Genomic DNA, 20,487 nt, shown 5'->3' on the forward strand with positions numbered 1-20,487 from the left:
ACAAACACACAAAGAGTACTACTATTTAACTGGGTGGCAGTGGCTTATGCCTATAATCCTAGTTACTCAGGAGGCTGAGATCTGAGGGTTGCGGTTCAAGGTCAGCCCAGGCAGGAAACTCTGTGAGACTCTTATCTCCAATAAACTACCAAAAACTGGAAGTGGTGCTGTGGCTCAAGTGGGAGCACTAGCCTTGAGCTGAAGAGCAGAGGGATAGCACCCAGGCCCAGAGTTCAAGCCCCAAAACCACCACCACCACCACCACCAACCAAGTACTACTACTTATTTGAAGTACACTGAAGGGTTTCATAAGGTGACATTTAAAGGTTAAGTAGTCATATTCCATGCTGGATGTATTACTGAGAGGCAGTCATTCAACTGGTCCTGCAAAAATACAGCAGTATTCTGGGACATAACTCTAGTTGATTAGAAAAGATTGTTTTTTAGCCAATGGCACATATGCCTATACTTTCTATGGCTTGGTATTGTACAATAATGTTAGAATTTTTTCTAAAAGATAGAGGATGACTTTTTTTTAATTAGGTGTTGGAATGGCACTATTGGCTCATGCCTATAATCCTTGTTTCTCAGGAAACATATCTGAGGATTGATGTCCCAAGCCAGTTCAGGTAGACAAATCTGAGGAACTCTTATCTCCAATTAACTAGCAAAATATTAGGCATTTTGATGGTTAATTGGCAATAAGAGGTGAGGCTCAAGTGGTAGAGCTTCAGCCTTGAATGAAAAAGCTAAGCAATGAAGTTCTAGTTCTGGCAAAACAACAACAATAATAACAAAAAGTAAGTGTAGCTTGTGTCTTATAGGAGTATATCTTTTTAAGATTATGTGAGCCAGAGTTTGGGGTATAGCTTGATGATAGAACACATATTTAACATACAGAAAGCTCTGGTTAGGTATGCAGCACAAAAAAGAAGGACAAGCAAAATATTTTCTTTCCATCATTTCCAACCATTTCTCAGAATGAGGTAGGTAAAAAGAAAGTATGTTTCATTCTGGCACTGTCTTCAGTTATTCTCAGTGAACTCTTGTTCTGACATTTAATGAAACATTTTGGTTAGTGTCTCCCTTACTGCTCCTACAGGACTGAAATTAGTCTCATTTCTCTTAGACAATGCTAGCAAAAATTTCACTTATATTTTTAAAAACTTGTGGCACCCTTCTAAAAATAACATATATATATATATATTTACCTTTAGCTTGGAATTATTTATTGTATCTTTTAATCTTGATCTTTTAAGAAATTGTTTTCAATGATGCTTTTGGGTATATGAAAGATAAAAGTTTGGACAATTTCACATGTGTTGTAGTACAACATGCTGGCTAGGATAAGAGCAATCACTTCAAGTCACTGATACACTGTAAAGTAACTGGCAGAGGAAACTGTTTTGGCAAAGAGACAGTTTTGTTTGCATTAATAAAATATTTGCACTTATCATTTTACATTAAGGGATCATGGTTGATGAATTTTTTATAACTTTTTAAATGTTATACTAGTACTATGATTAATAGAGCTGGGTAAGTTTTTAAAAGGCACAAAATAATAGCTGTGATCTTAATGGAGTCTTATAGGGCTTGGAAGCCCCTGCTCACTGTTAAAAAAGGGTCTTAGAGGAAGAGCCTTTCAAGCTTCATGCCACAGCAGAGAGCTGGGACTCCTCATAGGTCTGTGCCTGTTCATGAGTTCCTGAAACAGGAATTTGCTCTCTCTCCTCATCTGTCTAGGAATGCTGACCTCTCCTTCCTGACCCTGCACCAGAGTCTCGTCTAGCCATCAGAATGAGTTCCTGTTGTCTTGCTCGGTTTTTCTGTGACCAAGAGCACATGCATGGTGGCCTGACTGGGCCCAAGCTGCCCTCTGGCTGCCCTTCTGAACTATGGCGACCTTCTCATTCCTCCTAAGCAGGCTTCAACAGGAACCTAGGCCCAGGCACCCACATACGCGTATGCGTATACATACAATTTCTTTTGGCTTTTATCAAAGTAGTTTAAGAATTTTTGGGAAAATTTAAATTATACTTCTGGATAGAATTTTGTTTGAAAATTTTCTCTGAGGGATTAGATATAACAGGATAAACACAGTTAAGTGCGTTGGATTCAAATTACCATTCTAAAAATAACTTTTTAAATAGGTCTTTCAGGCATTGCTGAATTTCGTTTCTTTAGGAACATTCTGTTATACTAGAATGGTCGCACATACAAAACAATCTTATTTATGTAAAAGAAAGCACAGGCTCAAAAAATTGAAAGGAAAAAGGTATTGTGTTTTCTGGTCAGTGGTCACTCTAAACATGGCCAGACCCCTGGTGCTTATTTTGTTCCCTGTAGGAATCTGGGGATCAGTTGGATCCTTTTGCCTGCACAAGAGCCAGAGCCAAGGCTCTGTTCTTTTTTTTTTTTTTCCATCAGGCTATCTGTGGCCTTTGACCTATCAATTTCTAGGAATTTCCTCTAAAGTTCATATTGTACCAGACTCCGGTCTGGGAGTGGGAAAAAAACTATATACAATTCTAGATTTATTTGTTATTACTGAACAGTATACTACTTTTAACAGAAGGAAAAGACTTTGTTTAAATTCCCATGAACATAATTAATGGTTATTGACTGGTAAATGAAGAACAGGTGACACTCTGGATTAGAAGATAAATGATCCTGTGTTCTGGTGTGATAATGGGTTAGTAATTTGCCACAAAGCTGAGGCCCAGTGCATCCCATAGTAATGCCAGTTCAGATTTGGCAGACAAAGGCCCCTATGTGAGGAGGGCCTGGCCACTCGCTTCTGTGTACAGCTGTACATGTTGATCTGCTCCATTTGTTCTCTGATGGATGGCACAACTGAGGCAAAAGTTCACCCATTCTCACCTTCCTGTTCACATGTGGGACCACATGACCCATGACACATTGGGCCACAGGCTGTGAGCAAATTGCCACCCAGCTTTGGCTTCCAATTGCAGAAACAGTCTTGAGGTTACAGGTTTTAGACATCAATCTTCTTTCTTTGTCTCTCAAGGAATCAGTGAGTAAAGAGACAGTGTTGTCTCCTGCTTTCTTTTGGTGCCCTTTAAGGATGTGACTGAGTTATCCACTTCCTCAGACCCATATTTACTTACTGATTACTAGTGCACATGAAAATAATCTCCTGCTTTCTCATCCAAACCAAAAGCTAGTGCACATGAAAATAATCTCCTGCTTTCTCATCCAAACCATAGGGAGAAAAGCAAATCAGTTAAGGAATGCATCAGGTCCTCAGACTACAACATAAAAATGTCCCTAACTGCTGAATGAACAGTGCAGGCTCCAAATCATGTCTTGCATTCATTTTACATTTAAGGCACATGAGGATTGAATGAAATGTGACCCTATATAAGTGATATCTGATAGTTGACATAAGTTTAAATATTAAATTTGTTCATATATTTTACTATAACTACATAATTAGCCTACCTGTTCTACAAATCTAATTTAGAAAAGCCAAAATACAACTTTAATTTTACATTTCAAATAAAAACACTGTCACATATCCACTTCGGTCATTCAAATGATGAACATGAAAGTGGCTCATGAAGCCCTGTGTGAAGAACCAGTCATCTTCGCTTATTAAGTTTCCAGCATTGGTGGCCTTTCACAGCTGGATCAGTGAAGGAGAACACCCAAAGTATCCACCACAAGGAATCACCACAGCTGACTGACTACACCTGATTCCATGCATGCCTTTTAGGGTGTGATATGGGTTTGTCTTAAAAATCTGGATTCTACGGTTGCTTCTACCTCACCATTAACCTCCATCCAGTTCAGTATCCAAGCCGCAAACACTTATTAACTGAGCTGGCATCCATGAATAACAAGATTTGTTAATCAAGGTTATATTTAACTATGTGGATTTGACTGCTGCTTTTTTCAGGTTTGTGCTTTTTTGCTTGACATGCTACTGTCATACAAAGACGTTAAAATAAAATTTTAGATATGTGAGTATGTGAACAGATATATTTCAGAAGAGAAAGTTTATAATTCTAATAAAAACAGTAAGGGGCTGTAGCTCAGTGGTAGAGTGCTTGCCTTGTACCCAGGGTTTAACTCTTAGTACTAAAAGGAAAAAAAGTTAATGTAAAAATGGAAATAAAATTTCAAATGAAGGATGGCAGGTGCGGATCCCTTCACACAGCTTCACTTAGGCTTTATTCAGCATCTGTCTTCAGGAAGATGGCCTGGTAAGTTTAGTTTAGGCTAGCACCTCCAGTGGTCCTGTGGTAGGCGAGGTCCTAGACTTTGTGGGACCCATGTAGGTGAGTCTCAGGTTTAGTTTGCACAGTACCCTCTTCTCTAACAATTTTGGGAACTAAGAATCAAATGATCCCATTAAAACAAATAAAAACTATATCAACAAAAATCAAATAGCATAAAACTAAAGCCAGGTCTATTTTCCTCTCAATGTATTCAGTTTTCATGGCTCTCTCAGGTGATACATATATTATCGGCTCTTTGTAGCATGTGGACTCTTTGATTTAAGGTATTTGCACATTTTTAAAGATACAGAGTAACCAAGTAGAAAAAAAACTTTAAAAATACAAAACAAAATAATAGATCACGATTTAAGAAAATTTAATGATACAATATTAATAACAGCACCAAAATAAAAGATTACAATTTAGGGAGATATATAACTCCTATTTCTTCTTCTTTTTTAAAAATCATTTCTCATTGACAATGTATTTTCTTTTTTTTTATTGTGAAAATACCGTACAGAGGGGTTACAATTACATGGGCAGAATAATGAGTACATTTCTTATCAAGCACTGTTGCCTCCTCCTTTGTTTCCCCTTCCGATCTCTTTCCATCCCCTCTCCTGTCCCCCCTACCAGATCCTCCCCCCCACCAAAGTTGTAAAGTTCGTTTTTCGACATAACAACTTGTATATCTCATTGTTGCAATGGGTCCACCTGTATCCCTATTTAAATGATTTATTTTTTCCCTTCCCCTCCACAAATTATACCAACATCAACTACAGTGAAAGCAGGGGTTATACTGTGGGGGAGGGACATACAAAGCAACAAAGAAATCATCTTATAAATATGACTGTATTTTCTGCAAGAAAGTAGCTCTGGCAAAATTTGCTTTGCACTTTCTATTTTTGCTAAATGTACTAGTCTGCAAATTCTAGGTTTAGAATTAAATTTTCTCTTCCCCAAGGAAATTTTTTTTTCTCTTTCCAGAGAATAAATTTTTAAAAATTCTAGTTTTCTGTTAATAATTCTAAATCAATTTTTTTCTGGGGGATAACTTTTTCAATGTGAACCTAGTTACTTTTGCTTATCTGTGTGTGTGTGAGAGAGAGAGAGGGGACGGGGTAGAAAGAGAGAGAGAGGGAGAAAGAGAGAGAGAGGGAAAGAGAGGGGAGGGAAGTAATACCAGAGTTTGAATTTAGGGCCTTGCACTTGCTTAGTTTGCTTGCTTGGCTGGTAATCTACTACTTGAGCCATGTCCACCTCAGTTTTTCTTATGCCAGTACAGATGCTTGAACTCTAGGCTTTTTGCTCTCACTCAGCTTTTGCGTTCACTGTTTAACATTCTACCATTTGAGCTACATTTCCCACTTTTGGCTTTTTGCTGGTTAAACTGAAGAGTCTCATTGATATGTCTGCCTGGGCTGATTTTGAATCAAGAGTTTTCTGAGTAGTTTGATTTCCTTCAGCCTTTCACCTGGTTGTTTTTAGTAACATTTGTTTTGAATGCTGTGGCTGTCATGAATTTCTGTCATGAATTTCTTTTTCTATCCCATCTTATCAGTGATTGCTACCAGATTACTTTTTACTACTTTCAGTAATTCTACTGAAGCCAGGGGACAACTGTTTTTATTGAAAGGTTAAACAGTAAACACTTTAAGTTGTGGGCTCTTACCACCATTCAGTTCAGCTAGGAAAGCACAAGGCTGCCATGGACAAGATGGAAACAAATAGGATAACACTCCAATAAAATATTATTTACAAAGCCCACAGTCTATAATTTGGCCACTTTTGTTCTAAGCAAACTTATCAGAGGCATGTTATCTATAATTTCTTTGATTTGATGGAGGACAATTACCCAAGTCCAGCCATGTATTTTTCTTTGGTTATAGTTCCCACACAGGTTCATCTGAAGCCTCAATGCAGACTGTTACCAGCACCGCTCACCAAACTCATTCCAATGCATTGCCAGGATGTGGTTTTTAGCAGTTCACAGAACAGTCTACCATCAGAGAACTTCTATACCATGGTCTGGCAATTATTACTTTTCCTAGTCTCATGTTGTATACTGTCTCTCAGCTGGGAGACCATGCCATAAACCTTAACACTGGCTTTTCCTTCCCTAACTACTTCTTCCTATAATTCTGCAGTGAAGAAGTGGGGATTGATAAGGATATTCTCCTCCTTTTCCATCAATTAGTCCTTTGTGGGCAAACTGCAGTGTAGTTCCACACCCACACTTATTTTTCTCTAAATTTCATGACATTTGCCTCAAGTCAGAGTATCACAATTCAAATCACGGCTAATTTCATTGTCACAGTGAGGCTGAAGCTCACTTTGGTTATGTTTTGTTCCTTTTTTTGATTTGAAGGGTTCAAGGAAAAAGTGCTAAATGACAATATCCTTAAGTTCAATCATTTAGAAGTAATATTTCTCTCTATATTTATCTTAAAGCACAATGTCTCAAAATGGATTGTCTTTATAACTCAATACATAGTGTCCTCAGCATAACATATTGTGAATGTGTGTATAAAGAATTATCTTAAGCTATCATATGAACCCATCTGAGCTATTATTATAGGTACCTCTATGATCATGTAAATTATATATATATATATAAGAATCTTAATAAAATGCACATAAAAATGAAACTTGTTGCACTTGTTGCACTATTATAGCTTGATAAGCCATCATAAAACCTATTGCTGCAGCTTTTCTGTTACTCACAATTCAGTGAGTAAGGAATTCAGAAGGACTCAGAAGTTATGACAAATCTAGACTCCTGGTGGCATTGGCCAAAGGAGAATGGCTGTTGTGGGACTGTAAAGTTCTCCCTTCCAGACTTGGGTGCTTGGTACTACACGCACCTCAGTTCTGTACATGGCTATTCTTCCTTCACATGGTCCTCTGCCATTCTAGCCAAAGCTTCTTTACACAGTGGCTACTCGAAAAAGGTTAGCAGAGGCTAAAGGCTTTATAAGCAGTGAGCCTAGAAGCTACTATTTGTCATTTCTTAAGCAAACGATTGATTCTAGGGTCAGATCAATATCGTCAAAGAGGAAACAGTCTCTCCTTAAAATGCTAGTAAAGTCATACTGCAAAAATGCTTGCAGATAGGTAGTATTATTGCAGTCATCTCCAGGAAAACTTTGCCACAAAGGACTATCTTGGGATGACAATTAATATTTGGCTAAATGTTTCAATATAGAAGCAAAAAAATCCCTATATTTGTCTTAATATAAACATTATTGCTCTGCTTGCAGATTTTACACAAAGCTTCTTTCATTGCTCAATGATTAGTTTACAGGAAGGCAAAAAATATCTTACAGGCTGGGATTTGGAATACAGAAGCTTACTTTCAGGTCTCTATAATTTGACGAACACTTTAGCTTGGCCACAACATCACTGCTGTCACAACATACTTCCCAGAAGTGGTTGTTTCCTGGAGCGTGCCCAGCCACCTACCTCAGCCAGGTGTCTCCAATTACCTGTTCCCACTCACATACCCAGGTAAGCCATTCAAGAATTAGAATCTGGCTCAGCAGGAACATTATAAAAGTCCCGGATATGACCACCTGATCGTCCACCTCCCTGCTCTTGGCTCCTGGCTGTGCTGTCTAAATCTATTACTGTCCCTCTGACCTTTCTATAACCTTATCCTTCAAGCTCATCCTGATTTGCCTTTGGATTTGACCCTGAGCATGGAAATCCAATTTCTGAGCTTCCTTGAATAGCAAGCCCTATCCTTGCCATAGATTTCTCTTTTCTAGTTGTTTCCATTACAAACATCACATTATATGCACCAATAGATACACTTTTACAAGACTCATATAAACTAGCACTGCCTGATAGAAATACAATGTATCCACACATATAATTTTAAGCGAATGTTCTATTATCTACATTTAAAAAGTTAAAAGAAGTGATAATGATGACTTTAAATTTTTATTTAGACCAATAGATACCATTGAGGTATTTCAAAAACCTTTATTATATACTAAATCTTCCAAGTCCATCATGTATTCTGCACTTGTAGCACATCTCAGTTCAGAAGAGCCACACCTTGAGTACTCAGTGGCTACACAAGGCTAATAGTTGTTACATTAGATATACAGGAGGAAGTAGTATAAACCTTACTACATGACATACTATCACTACCCTAAGCCTGCTTGCTCAATCTGCCAAAATGGCAGGGCTTTATGGAGGGAAGAGTACATCTGGAGTGGTAATCCCACCTCTCCTTAGTAATTGTCTCAACCTCCTGACTTCTGTAGTGATTTCATCAGTGTTGACAATTGAGTGAATGAGTTTCAAAAGGAGTACAACTAGTTCCTAATTTATGAAACTGATATTTTGGTGCCCTCCTCATTCATCTGCCAGTGCACCACCACAGGTGAAGTAAACAACTAGGAGGCACATGGGTTTGGTGAGATATAATATTGAAGAAGCAGAAGTTCTCAAATCTTAGAATACATAAGAATCATCTGCAAAATTCAAAACAAAAATTTCTGGCCCCCCTGTAACGCCAGAGAGTCTGACTAAAAGGACTGGGATGGGTTCAGAGAGCATGCATTTTATAAGAAGCTCCAGGAAGTGGAGGCTGCTGCTCTAGCAACCACATGGAGAAACAGCTTCTTCAATAGCAGGCTTGGAAGACTACTTGTGCTTCAACTCTAGCCGGCTATTTATGGACAACGTCTGTTGAGTTACTCACTCTTTCTGTGCCTCACCAAAATGAGACTCCTATATCATGTGTGTGTGTGTGTGTGTGTGTGTGTGTGTGTGTGTTTAAAGGATTCGATTAGCTAATATATGTAAAATATCTGGAGGAGTGCCTAGATCATAGAAAGTGCTTAATATTATAGTTTATCATCAGGATGATGATAAATATGTAGCTGAAGAGATTTACTGATGCCTAGGAGAATCTGTTTCATCCCCACAACCAAACTCTCACACCCATAAAAGGCAAGAGCAGGAGGCCCACAGGGCGGGGTGAATTAAAATGAGTTGGTTAGTCAGAGCCACAGAATTTTATAGCTGCAAGGGGTGTCAGGGATGTTCTCATTCAATTCAACTCACTCTAAAAATGAAGCAATTGAAACCAGAGAGCTTAAGTGACTAGCCTAAAGTCACACACCTACTCAGTGCTAGAGCTCAGATGAGTGCTTCATTTCTCTATTTTGGGCACTTTCTATTGTATTGTGCTAACACACACACTTCCCCAGGGAAAAAAACAAAAACAAACAAACAAAAAATCCTGTTAAAAAGCAGGCTAGGAACTGCTACAGGCTATTCTGGAGCAAGGACCAGGCAGTCAACAAATTATTTATGAAGTACCTGATGGATGCCAGACATTGTGTTAGGGTCTTGGTAGATACCAAGCAAGATAGGCAAGGTAGACACAGTACAGGGCTTAGGGATATCCAGCATTTATATAGAAAAAAAAGGTTTTCAAGACCTAGTATTTGAATTCAGAAAAAGCTATGGGATTTAGGATTCTGGTAGTGTCTAGGAGCCAGCAGGGGTGGCCTTTCTCTGGAAATATAAGATTGTTCCTACCTTCAGCTACAGCTGAAGGGCAAATCAAAGGCAGCCATATTTATGGCAAGTAGTATGTCTTTGTGGATGGATGGAGACCTGATATGTTCCTGGACATTCAGAATCTCACTGATGCCTGCAGTAGGCACAGAGACTGAACAAGGACAGTAGTGGGCACTGGGATTGTAACTGTCACCCAGTGTTGGAGTGGTCCCCACTAATGCTAAGAGTAGGCTTTCTAAGCCAGCTTCACAAGAGGTGGGAATCTTATAAGTAGAGACAGGGAAAGAGATTCAGGAGACTTACGTAAAGATGAGGATAGAGAGATACAGATACCAAGAAAAGCAGGTCTTTCTCCCTGTGTCTGTGAAATATTCATGAATGGAATTAGATTTGACCATTCTTCCTTTAATTTTGCTGAATCTAAACCCAATATAAATACTCTATGAGCTTTGTTCTTTTAGGTGGTCAAACTGCTTAATTTTACTCTTGTTTGTAATTATGATATAGCTGTTTTGTCTCAGTATTCCTAGATGCTGGTCTGCAATGTCCTCGATCAACACGGATGAAAAGAGAAGACATGTATGAAAGCACTGACTGTAACAGTGATATGTGAATGTAGTCACAGAGGAGAAAATATATTTACTACGTGCACGCGCGCACACACACACGCACACACACACACACACACACACAAACTTACATAAAAGCTCTGCTGCCCAAGAAGGGCATATCTATACCTTTGCAAGTAAAAAAAAATAAGAAAAAAAACCCACTGTTTTGTTCTCCAATATTTAAATTAAATATTAAAGGCTTCTATAAATTCACTTTTTTAGACCTATGTAACTACGATGAAATCAGAGAAAAATTATGTAGAAAAGCAAGCCTGAGACAAATTACTATTATCAAAATGTTTAAGTTATCAAATACTTGAAAACAGAAATCCCCCCCCCAAATTTAGAGAATATCATTTGTTAGACTCTGGAGAATGGACATTTATTTTTTTCAATGACTAAAATTTTTAGCAGTTTGAAAGTATCAATAACTGCGCAAGGTTGTTAACCAAAAACACTGTCTACTACCATTCAATACCATAAATAACAACATCGATTGCAGTGCAGGCTGGGTTCTATGGAGCACCTTTTTCTGTTAATGCAACACAACATTTTTCACATTCATTTCATGTGAATGAACAATGTCTTCATTGTTTTCTTGAACACTAATTTAGTGTTGTATTTTTTGCTTATATCAGTGAGTGTCAAAATATTGTTCTTTTAATATATGAAAATATTTGCAAAGAGCTTTATTACTGATCTTCAGATGTTAGCCAGAGGCAAAATAAAACAGAGATGTTTCAGTTGGGAAATCTCATAAGCAATGAAAAGTAAGTCTTTAACATATTCTGTTTCACTGCCAATTTCTCCCCTCCCCACCCAGAGTACACATAATTTATTTACTCTGAAATTGGTGAGCATAAAAGCAGTGTCAGAGACAATGAAACTATACTCAAACTATAAGATTTCATTTATTTAAAAAATGAGACTGAAAATATGCAGGAAGAATGCAAAAACTCCCAAGATGAAGTTCCAAGATCTTGACAAGAATTAAAAGACAATATGCTATAAATCCATTACAGAAATGCTAATAGCACTGTGTTTCAATAGCAAACAAAGGAAATCTTCATCAAGTTAACATTTTATGCATTAGTAAATGCTCATTGCTTGTTTTTATTTTTGTATTTACCTCAATTAAGAAATATTTTTCTTTGTATTTCTTAAGTTACCACTGTCTCCTTAAATTTGAAGAGCCTACAACTAGCTCTCTGACATGGTTTTCAATTGAGGTTTTTACCTCCCTGTCACTAATTATCTTGTCATTTGGTATTGCCTAAAAAGATAAAATGCCCTTTCTGAGGCTGCAGCTCTGGCTGATGTATTACTCAGTATGAAACTGAGGGCTGCACCCAGGCTGCGGTCAGGATAGAGAAGCCCAGAGCTCACTGCCAGCAGGCGAGTGAAGGCCACGCTCACACTGTGAGCAGCTAGACCAGCCTTTCAAGTCAAGCGTTGGCTTGTAGACACATCAGTTAATCAGCTATGAAATCATCACCACAATGTACTTATTGATCACACAGAGCTTATGAGGCAACTCTTGGCGCAAAGAGGATTTGTGTTTCATTCTCTTAGCCGCCAATCCTCAGAGAACGAGAACTCTTAGTGGTGTTTATGAAACCACAAATTTTAACTTTGTGATCAGAACCTTCTTGGTGAAATGGACAATGTGTAGGGTCTTCATATAAGATTCACCATTTTCAAAGAACATGAAGGTGTGTTCATTTTACTCTATTTATGGGGGAAATGAGTATTCAACAGCCTCAAACAAATAAAAGTTCACAACTAAATTTTAACTATAGCCTCCTAAATATGTCTTTGCTCTGAGATCCTAGCAAGTACTATCACTTTACGAATTAATAGCAGTAAAGAACAGCTGTTGAATATATACTCTAAAAACCATAAATCTACATTTATAAAAGCTTGTGATTTTTAAAGTACTAATAATATGTGTGCAGCCAGAATATTAACATACTTTTACAGCTGGTACAAGCCAGCTAGTACATATATGCGGTAATCATATTTTCTATTTGGTCTTCAATTCTTGTTTCTGTTGAATTCTTTCTGAGATCATAGAAGTAAAAACAAGCTAGGTAAGAATAAATTTAAACTACTGGAAACTTGGGACCTGCTTTGAGATTGCTGGCAAATGTGGACCCTGGGATCATCTACAATGTGACAGTAAACCAAGCCTTATAGGCTGGCTCCATTGTTCTGTTTTCCAGAATGCATCCTCTTAACTAAATTGAAAAAAGAACAAATCCCGGTCTGACTCTAACAAGGAGACTCTCTGCAGAGAGACTTAAGAATCTGTAAACTAAGTCTCAAGGAGAAATTTGCAGCAAATCAATTCTCCAAGAGAACAGAGATAAAACCTCAGTGTCTCCAGAGTAAATTGACTGCCCAAGTGACAAATACCCGCTTCCCAGGGCAGTGTCCTTACTATCTGAAGGGTAGGCCTGTAGGTTGAGTGTGAATAGAAATTACAGAGCAGAGTCAGTGTGAGAATGAGCACACTTGAACTATATGACATTTCCACAATTGCTCCTTCCTTTCTGCTTTATTTCACATAGACTGCTCTGTGTGTGACTGAAAACACTCCCCCTTCCCTCCACCTCCCAAATACTGCATGTATTTCCACCAGTAGGCTACATGTTTCCTTCTGGAGAAATAATAGCATATCCCAATCATCATGGTGGTACCAAGATCTGCCAAGCAGAGAGAATCACTTTCTGTTTGCATGGCACGTTTCTGTCTCTGTGTTAGATTAGGTTAAAACTTGGCTGGGATCTCTGAATGAAGAGACAGGTATTGACTACCTACTGATGAAGCCCAAGGCCCCCCAGCTGGGGGTTTAGAGGTGCCACACTTGGAGGAAACAGCACCACCTGCTGGAGTCTCCCTTGCCCCCACAATCCCAATTGGGAGGGTCTTTGGAGAAGGGAGCGCAAGGAAGAGGCAAAGAAAAGGCACTGCAGTCCTGCCTGCTTGTCTGGTTCTACTCCTTGCTCTTGTCCAGCTCTACTCCTTGGAGTGTTACTGGGGCTGGGGTGAATAATGAAGAGGAGAACGAAAAAGAAGTTATGTTTGTTTAACATAATTTGTTCTGAGACATTCAGAGGGAGCAAATGAAAGCCTTGTATTACGTTTGTTCCTCTTTCTAAATGAATTGTTACAGAAAAATGGAAAGTGGTAAAGGAAAATCTTCATGTTATAACATGTCATAATATGGATTAAAGTCCTCAGGATTTTTAGGCGATTCTGCTAAATAGGCTTGTCACTTTGGACCATTTCCTTATTTCACCCCTTTACATACATTACAGGATTTTAAATAGTTCATCAGATTTTATATTTACAGCACTTTGTGATCTACCAAATGTTATGCTATTATATATTTTTCTAGTACTGGTTTTATTGCTATTGTAAATGATAATATTATTGGAGAAAATTCCTGGGCTAATGCCTAAGAGATCAGTGCACCATAACGATAACTGAGATATGATACGATAATTCCAGGGGCTGTTATCATACCAAACATTAAAAAACAGCATTTTTCCTAGCACTAATTCCTTTAAAAATGTGTTTTAAAACAGAATCTGGGAATTCAACATTTCCATCCTTGAGAATTTCTGTTTTTCTACCCAAAATAGATTGGTATATTCAGGATTTTAAAGAGCATAAAAATTTTGGCAACTCTTATATGGGTGTTAATATGGGCTTCTAATAAAGCTGTATTACACAAATATCTCAGAAGAGCTGTCTTGTTTTGTGAATAGTTAGCAGCATTAATTGTTGTTAAAACACATTCTTTTGTTTAGTAGTTTTCCTAAACAGTAAACAGATGTTAAAGTTTTTACCACAACAACTTCTCAGTGAAGAATAGAGACTCACTCTGAACTGAAGAATAAGCAGAAGATTTAAACAATTAAACAATTTTAAGTAACACACACACACACACACACACACAAAGAAAACAAAACAACCTTTTAAAACAGATCAAGTAGCTGGAGGTTGGTGTCATTTGGAACCAGATGCTAACTTAAGTATGACAGACTTCTAATATCATCCTTTATTGCACATCATTTTCCTAATTATCTTCCTCTAAGTGTTCGCAATTTATTTTGGCATAATACTGTCCCAGCTCCTCCTCTCTTCATGAACTGGGATGGTGTTAATAAGGTTAGGTGGGAACACAACCCATTAACAGGGCTGTGGTCTGAAAACCCTTCAGCAGATAAGAAGGTGAGAGATGAGTGCAAACCCAGGAGTTGAAGGAGGCTGAGCACTTGTGAAATGCTTTTTGGCCATAGTTATAGTGAAAATAATCAAAAGGATTTCACCTAGCTTAAGAAAAAAAAAGTAATGTTCAGTTCATTGTCTAAATTTACAGTTGGAGAAACTGAGACATGCTTGGAGGACTGACCTGTAACAGGGTCATGCAGTGGCTGAACAGGAACAGAAGGCAAATTTCCTGGTCTCTGGGCCAGTTTTCCACCCCATCTACCCGTCGAAATGAAACAGCAGAAGCTTAATTTTTGATAAGCAGTTCCATGAAAACACATTCTGTGCCAGATTCTCTCCAGTGCCCAAAGACACTCCCCAATGGGGGTTAGGGCGCACAGCCTTTTAACTCTTTCAGCACAACACACGGTAGGGTAAGTGGCCTTGAGGAGGAGATCCATGTGGGACCCATCTCATGTTTATTCTTGAAGCCAGAGGCTGAACTGTGGAAGTTTTCACCTGGGTCGTTTGAAGCATTCTTGGTCCTCTGATTAATTCCTCTACCTCAGCCACTAATGCCACAGGTCACTGTAGTCACTTTATGAAAATTGTGTGTGAAATGGGAGGTAACTATTGAAAAAGAGGGTAGGTCTCATGTTTACGAAGAGATTCTATTTATATGCAGTGTTTTCTCAGCGCATTAAAATTCCTGAATATTATTTTCTTTGTTTGAAAGAGAAACTAGAGGAAGTTAGGAAAGTTCAGCTGATATGGACTTCTGGGTTGAATCTTAGGAAACTGAAGGAAGTGAAGATCATAGAGCTTTTGAGAGTTTGTAGGTTGGTAGAGATAAGGAAATCAAGGTATTCAGATGTCAGTACAGAGTCAAAACCCACTCAACCTTGCAAACTCTTTCTAGGTCACCGTGGAGAAGCGCCACCACCTTGAAAATCATGATGGAAGCAAATAAAAACTGGAGTATTGTACTTATGTATCTACTTTTACACACAAATTAGGAACAATTAACTTTCTAATGAACAAAGGCCCTTGTTTTGTTATGAGTTATAGCAGTTTTTTTTTTTTTTTTTGTATCAGCCGAAGGATCTGAGCTCGGGCTTGCTACTCCAGTGCTTCTAGGTCCCAGCTGGGTTCATGGAAGTCTGCTTGCATTTTATCCCCTCTGAGAAGGAATATGGCATGCCATTAAGCTCTTCCCACTTACAGATGTGGAATGAGTCTCACCAGATCATCAAGTTATACATGGAGAGTACAGTACAAGATTTTGGTAAAAACAACACAAAACACACCTAAATTTCTACAGTGGGCTGGTAAACTGAATAAACTAAGGGAAGCCTCAAATGAACTAGATTTTGCAGGGCAGGTGTGCCAGCTTAGCAACCTGGTCTTAGAGGAATGGACTGTTAACTTATTTGCTTCTCAGAAATCTAAGTGTAAAATCAAGCAGGGACCCCAATCCACCTGAACTTTATCCAGTTTTGAAGAAAACAAAATGGGCAACTTTTAAATTTGGCTTCTTAGAGGTTTATAATGAGGACCTTATATTTAACAATATTCTTGTTGTCTTACTTTTCTAAATTTATTCATGTAGGAAATATAAACCACAACAGGGTATATATTTTTAACACCAGAAACACATTTTCTAGTTCCCTCCTCCATTTCATAAGATGCACATGAGGAAACACCGTCTGTAAAACAGGTAACATAATTACAAAGTAATTACCAATAGAAATAAAAAGTAACAATAACCTTTAAATTTCAAGATCGAAGAAGCTTGTTAGTTGGCAAGTTAAAAAGTTTATCGAAAACAAATTTTGAGTTGAAAGAGCAGAAGACAGACAGGCAAAAATCTAGCATTCTATTTTATTCTATGCTCATTTACAGATAATAACAAACAACAAAAACAGAACATGTTGTATAAGGCTGGACCTCCCTTAAATTCTTCTCTGTGCTGCCACCTCTCCTCAGTCCCCAGACTGACCTCTGAGTCAAGCCAGATGGGACTGAGAAAGATGTCAAACAAGTGCTGAAAAGGTGACTGGAGGCTCTGGTAGCAGAGTCTGGAGTGAGTTTCTCAGCAAATTCTCTGGAGGTTGCTGCTTTCCAATTTCTTAGGAATGTTTAATTCTCCTCATCCCTTCACTGTGTTTCTCTCTGGAGAGGTCAGGGAAGCCTGTGACATCCCCGGAGGGCACTGCCTAACTAAATTAGCATGAGATAACTTAGGACTCTCTTCCAAACATGAAAATACAAGGGAGAGAATTTCATTAAAAGCAGAAGACTAGGTGATCCAAGTTAATCCCAGCTTTAAACTGCTGTAGAAATGTTCAGAGTTTATACGTTGACTTTCCTCTGTGACAGTTCACTGACTACAATGCCACCACTGTTACTTGTACACTTGACCTCAGCTGGTCAACTCTTTGGTTTCATAAGAAGGTAAAAAATGGGTTTGGTGGTGTTAAAACAAATATGTAGCCTGTTTATGTGTTACTATATGAAGCAGAAGATCCAGAGGTCAAAAATAAACAATTCAGTGCTTTGGCCTTTAAATATCTTTTAAATCAGGAAATGGAAAACTTTAATAGGTAACATGAGTCATTAACCATATGTACATGTGTAAACATAGGAATATCTAATGTCAGGTTAGTAAGGCATAGAATGTTGAGGAGACTTGCTTTGCATTCTATCTACAAATATTTGAAAGAATATATTGTAAATATTTAGAATGATATGTAATTAATGAGATATGCTCAAATAGCTCAAGGATAATAACTTCATTACTTGCTTCTAAAAGATATAATTAGAAAGACAGCCCTAGAAATAGGTCCCCATGTAACCAACGGTTTACAAAATATGAGAGAAAATGTTGCAGAATTTAAATTTTGATGCATATCTTAAAGCTCTTCTGCATCAACCAACATGCTACTATGTCTACTAATTTTTGCTAGTTACTATGTTATTGTGCATATTTTCTGACTTTAAAATAATTTCTCTTGAATATTCATAATTTGTAAAAGTAGAACTGTAATTTATGTACTGTTTGTTATAATCTATAATAGATAAATTTGTACTTTCAAATATTTTCCATTTTGGAGTCTCTTTAATATTCTTTGAGTATTTTCTTGCAGTATATACAAAGGAAAGATATAGACTAATATACACAGGGTGAGGGACGATGGCTTACTCTGATGATATTTTATTCCATAGATAGCACAGTAGTTAATGATTATTTATGAACATATTATACTTCCGGTTAACTATTACATTAGTTCCTAAGAAATTCCTATATTTTGCTTTGGTGATAATCGGCCCCCAATTATTTCAATAATGTTTCACAAAGACTAACACAATCTGTGCATACATTATAAACTAGCACTGATTGACAGAGGTAAAGAGGAAATGGATTCTTCTCATGAACATCTACTGTAGCAGAAGGTAAGCAGTCTAACTTGTGAGCAAATAGAACATCTAAATGTCAAACTCTAAGTGAAAAAAGCTCTGTCAAAGTTGCTGAATAAAACAAATAGTGAGTTATTGCTATAATGAGTATAATATAATCATACATGAAATACAAATTATATGCATATTGAAACTATAAACACAAATGACATCATAAACAAGGGGATGAGTTGGTGTATTATATTTTCTTACCTCCCTCCATCTGAGCCTCCCTCTCTCCTTCTCTTATTTTTTTCTCTTTTATTAACCTATTATGGGCCAGTGGCTTGTGCCTATAATCAGCTATGCGGTAGGTTGAGATCTGAGGATCACGATTCAAAACCGGCCTAGATAGGAAAGTCCCTGAGACTCTTATCTCCAATAAACTACCCTTAAAAAGCTGGAATTGGTGCTGTGGCTTTAGTGATAGAGTGCTAGCCTTGAGCAAAAGAAGCTCAAGGCCAGCACCCAGACACTGAATTAAAGCACTAGGACTGGCACAAAAACAAAACACAGCAGAAAAACATCATGGGAATTTTCAAGAAGGCTAATGATTCAGTGAAATCCTTGCCATTAGTTAGCAAACAGAAAAACTGAAGCCCAAGTTTCAACTTCATTAGATTTAAAAATCCAACAAATCAAAACCCATGACCTCAGATATACTTAATCTGATGATTTCTAGCTTTCACATGAATTCTACATTAGATGGTAATTTTGTGGCTATTTAGTCTTTTTAAGCAGTGATTATTTACTTTATTTGTGTCATGGACACTGAGAATGGTGGGCAAAAAAAGTGGATGCCTTCTTTCTTGAAAATACACATCTGTACACACGCACGTTTTTACTTAAGATTTTGGGTATTCATTGGCCTCTTTAGATGCTAGATTAGAATTTTTTCTTTTGCCAGTCCTTGGGGCTTGAACTCGAGGCCTGGGCACTGTCCCAAGCTTCTTTTGCGCAAGGCTAGCACTCTACCACTTGAACCACAGCATCACTTCCAGCTTTTTCTATTTATGTGGTACTGAGGAATCAAACCTAGAGCTTCATGCATACGAGGCAAGCACTCTACCACTAAGCCACCTTCCCAGCCCTAGATTTTTTTGGTTTACAGACCACAATATTCATGGATTCTTCATCTGTTCATACTTCCATCTTTCAGCCTTTGCCAAGTTTAAGAAACTGTACTAAAAACTGTGTGGAATTCAAAGGAAATATCAATCTTGGTGATGAAGGATCAGACCACAGAGCAGGTACATGCTGAAACACTGTCCACACAAATGTTCCAGAGCACCTCAGGGACAGTAGCTTTTCTCCTTGGTGATCTGAAATCTGTGGCATGACCTCCAGTATAGGGAGTGAGACAATGTGAAGGAACAGTGCTTGCTTTGTTGAGGGGAAACCACTGTGCAAATGTTAGCTGTTGGTTTTGTGAAGTCAAACTTGCCTTCCTGTTTTGAAAGCCAACAATTTAGTAATAAAAACAAAAATTTCTACCAGTAAAGTGAAAACGTGATGTTGGAGAAAAAAAATAAAGCAGAAGCAACCATATGCATCTTCTTCATGAGCACAGATCATCAATCAGAGACCAAATATCAGAGCTTATTAAACCGAGTCTAAGTCAAATGTTCTGAAAAGATTCTTTCTTGAAGATAGAGACCTAATAAGAAATAAAATTGCCAATGTAATAACTGAATAAACATTTGCTGGAGAGTATAGCATGAAGCTAACATGGAATTTTATCTGTGGTTTCAGGTAAACTGAGTCCCCCTCCTCAATCTTCAGGCAATCCTAGGTACGTTTGTTATAAGTAAAATAAAATCATGAGTCATTTAAGTATTGTTTGTTTAATGGTAATGGGGGGAGGGGAGAATATAGTCAGGAATGCATTGTGCATCATACAAAATTAAGAAAAGTAAGGAAAAGGGTGGTTGGAATTGATGAGTGAGAATGTTGAGAAGGGTGACACTGACCAAGACACATTGTATTCATAAACTGCTTTTGTAAATGTCAATTCCTTTGTACAACTGCTTAAAGATAATAAAAATACTTTAAAAAAGTAAAGTTAAATAAGCAAAAAATCCCTAAGATATACTTTTAAAACCCAATTATTTCTTATTAATGATTCTATTTTAGATGCTTAAAGAACCCTGCTCCCCGTCCCTGTTACTCAAAATCAATTCTCTTGGAGCTGAGACAGTTCTCAAAGTGTGACCAGCTGCTTTGAGATGAAAAAAGTCATGTACATTGCAACTGTACCCACTGAGGACAGCTGTGCTGGGGGCTCCTTCTATCTTTTCTTTCTCCTAATTGAGGATATAGACAGAAGCTGGGAGGATTTTAGACTAGAGCAGGCTCAAGTTTGAATACCAGCTTTGCTACCTAGTGACAGAGATGTTGGACAAGCCATTTCAACTGCAGAATAA

At 37.8% G+C, this 20,487-nt stretch overlaps 1 protein-coding gene across 1 annotated transcript in view; it reads right to left on the reverse strand.

Moving 5' to 3' along the window:
* The window catches only part of Gmds (GDP-mannose 4,6-dehydratase), a 472,970-nt gene that overhangs the window by 117,802 nt on the left and 334,681 nt on the right, over window positions 1-20,487 (reverse strand). The gene's annotated exons all lie outside the window — the stretch shown is intronic.

This window comes from Dipodomys ordii, unplaced genomic scaffold (assembly GCF_000151885.1).
Source record: "Dipodomys ordii isolate 6190 unplaced genomic scaffold, Dord_2.0 Scaffold32, whole genome shotgun sequence".
In the NCBI taxonomy this organism is placed as follows: Eukaryota; Metazoa; Chordata; class Mammalia; order Rodentia; family Heteromyidae; genus Dipodomys; species Dipodomys ordii.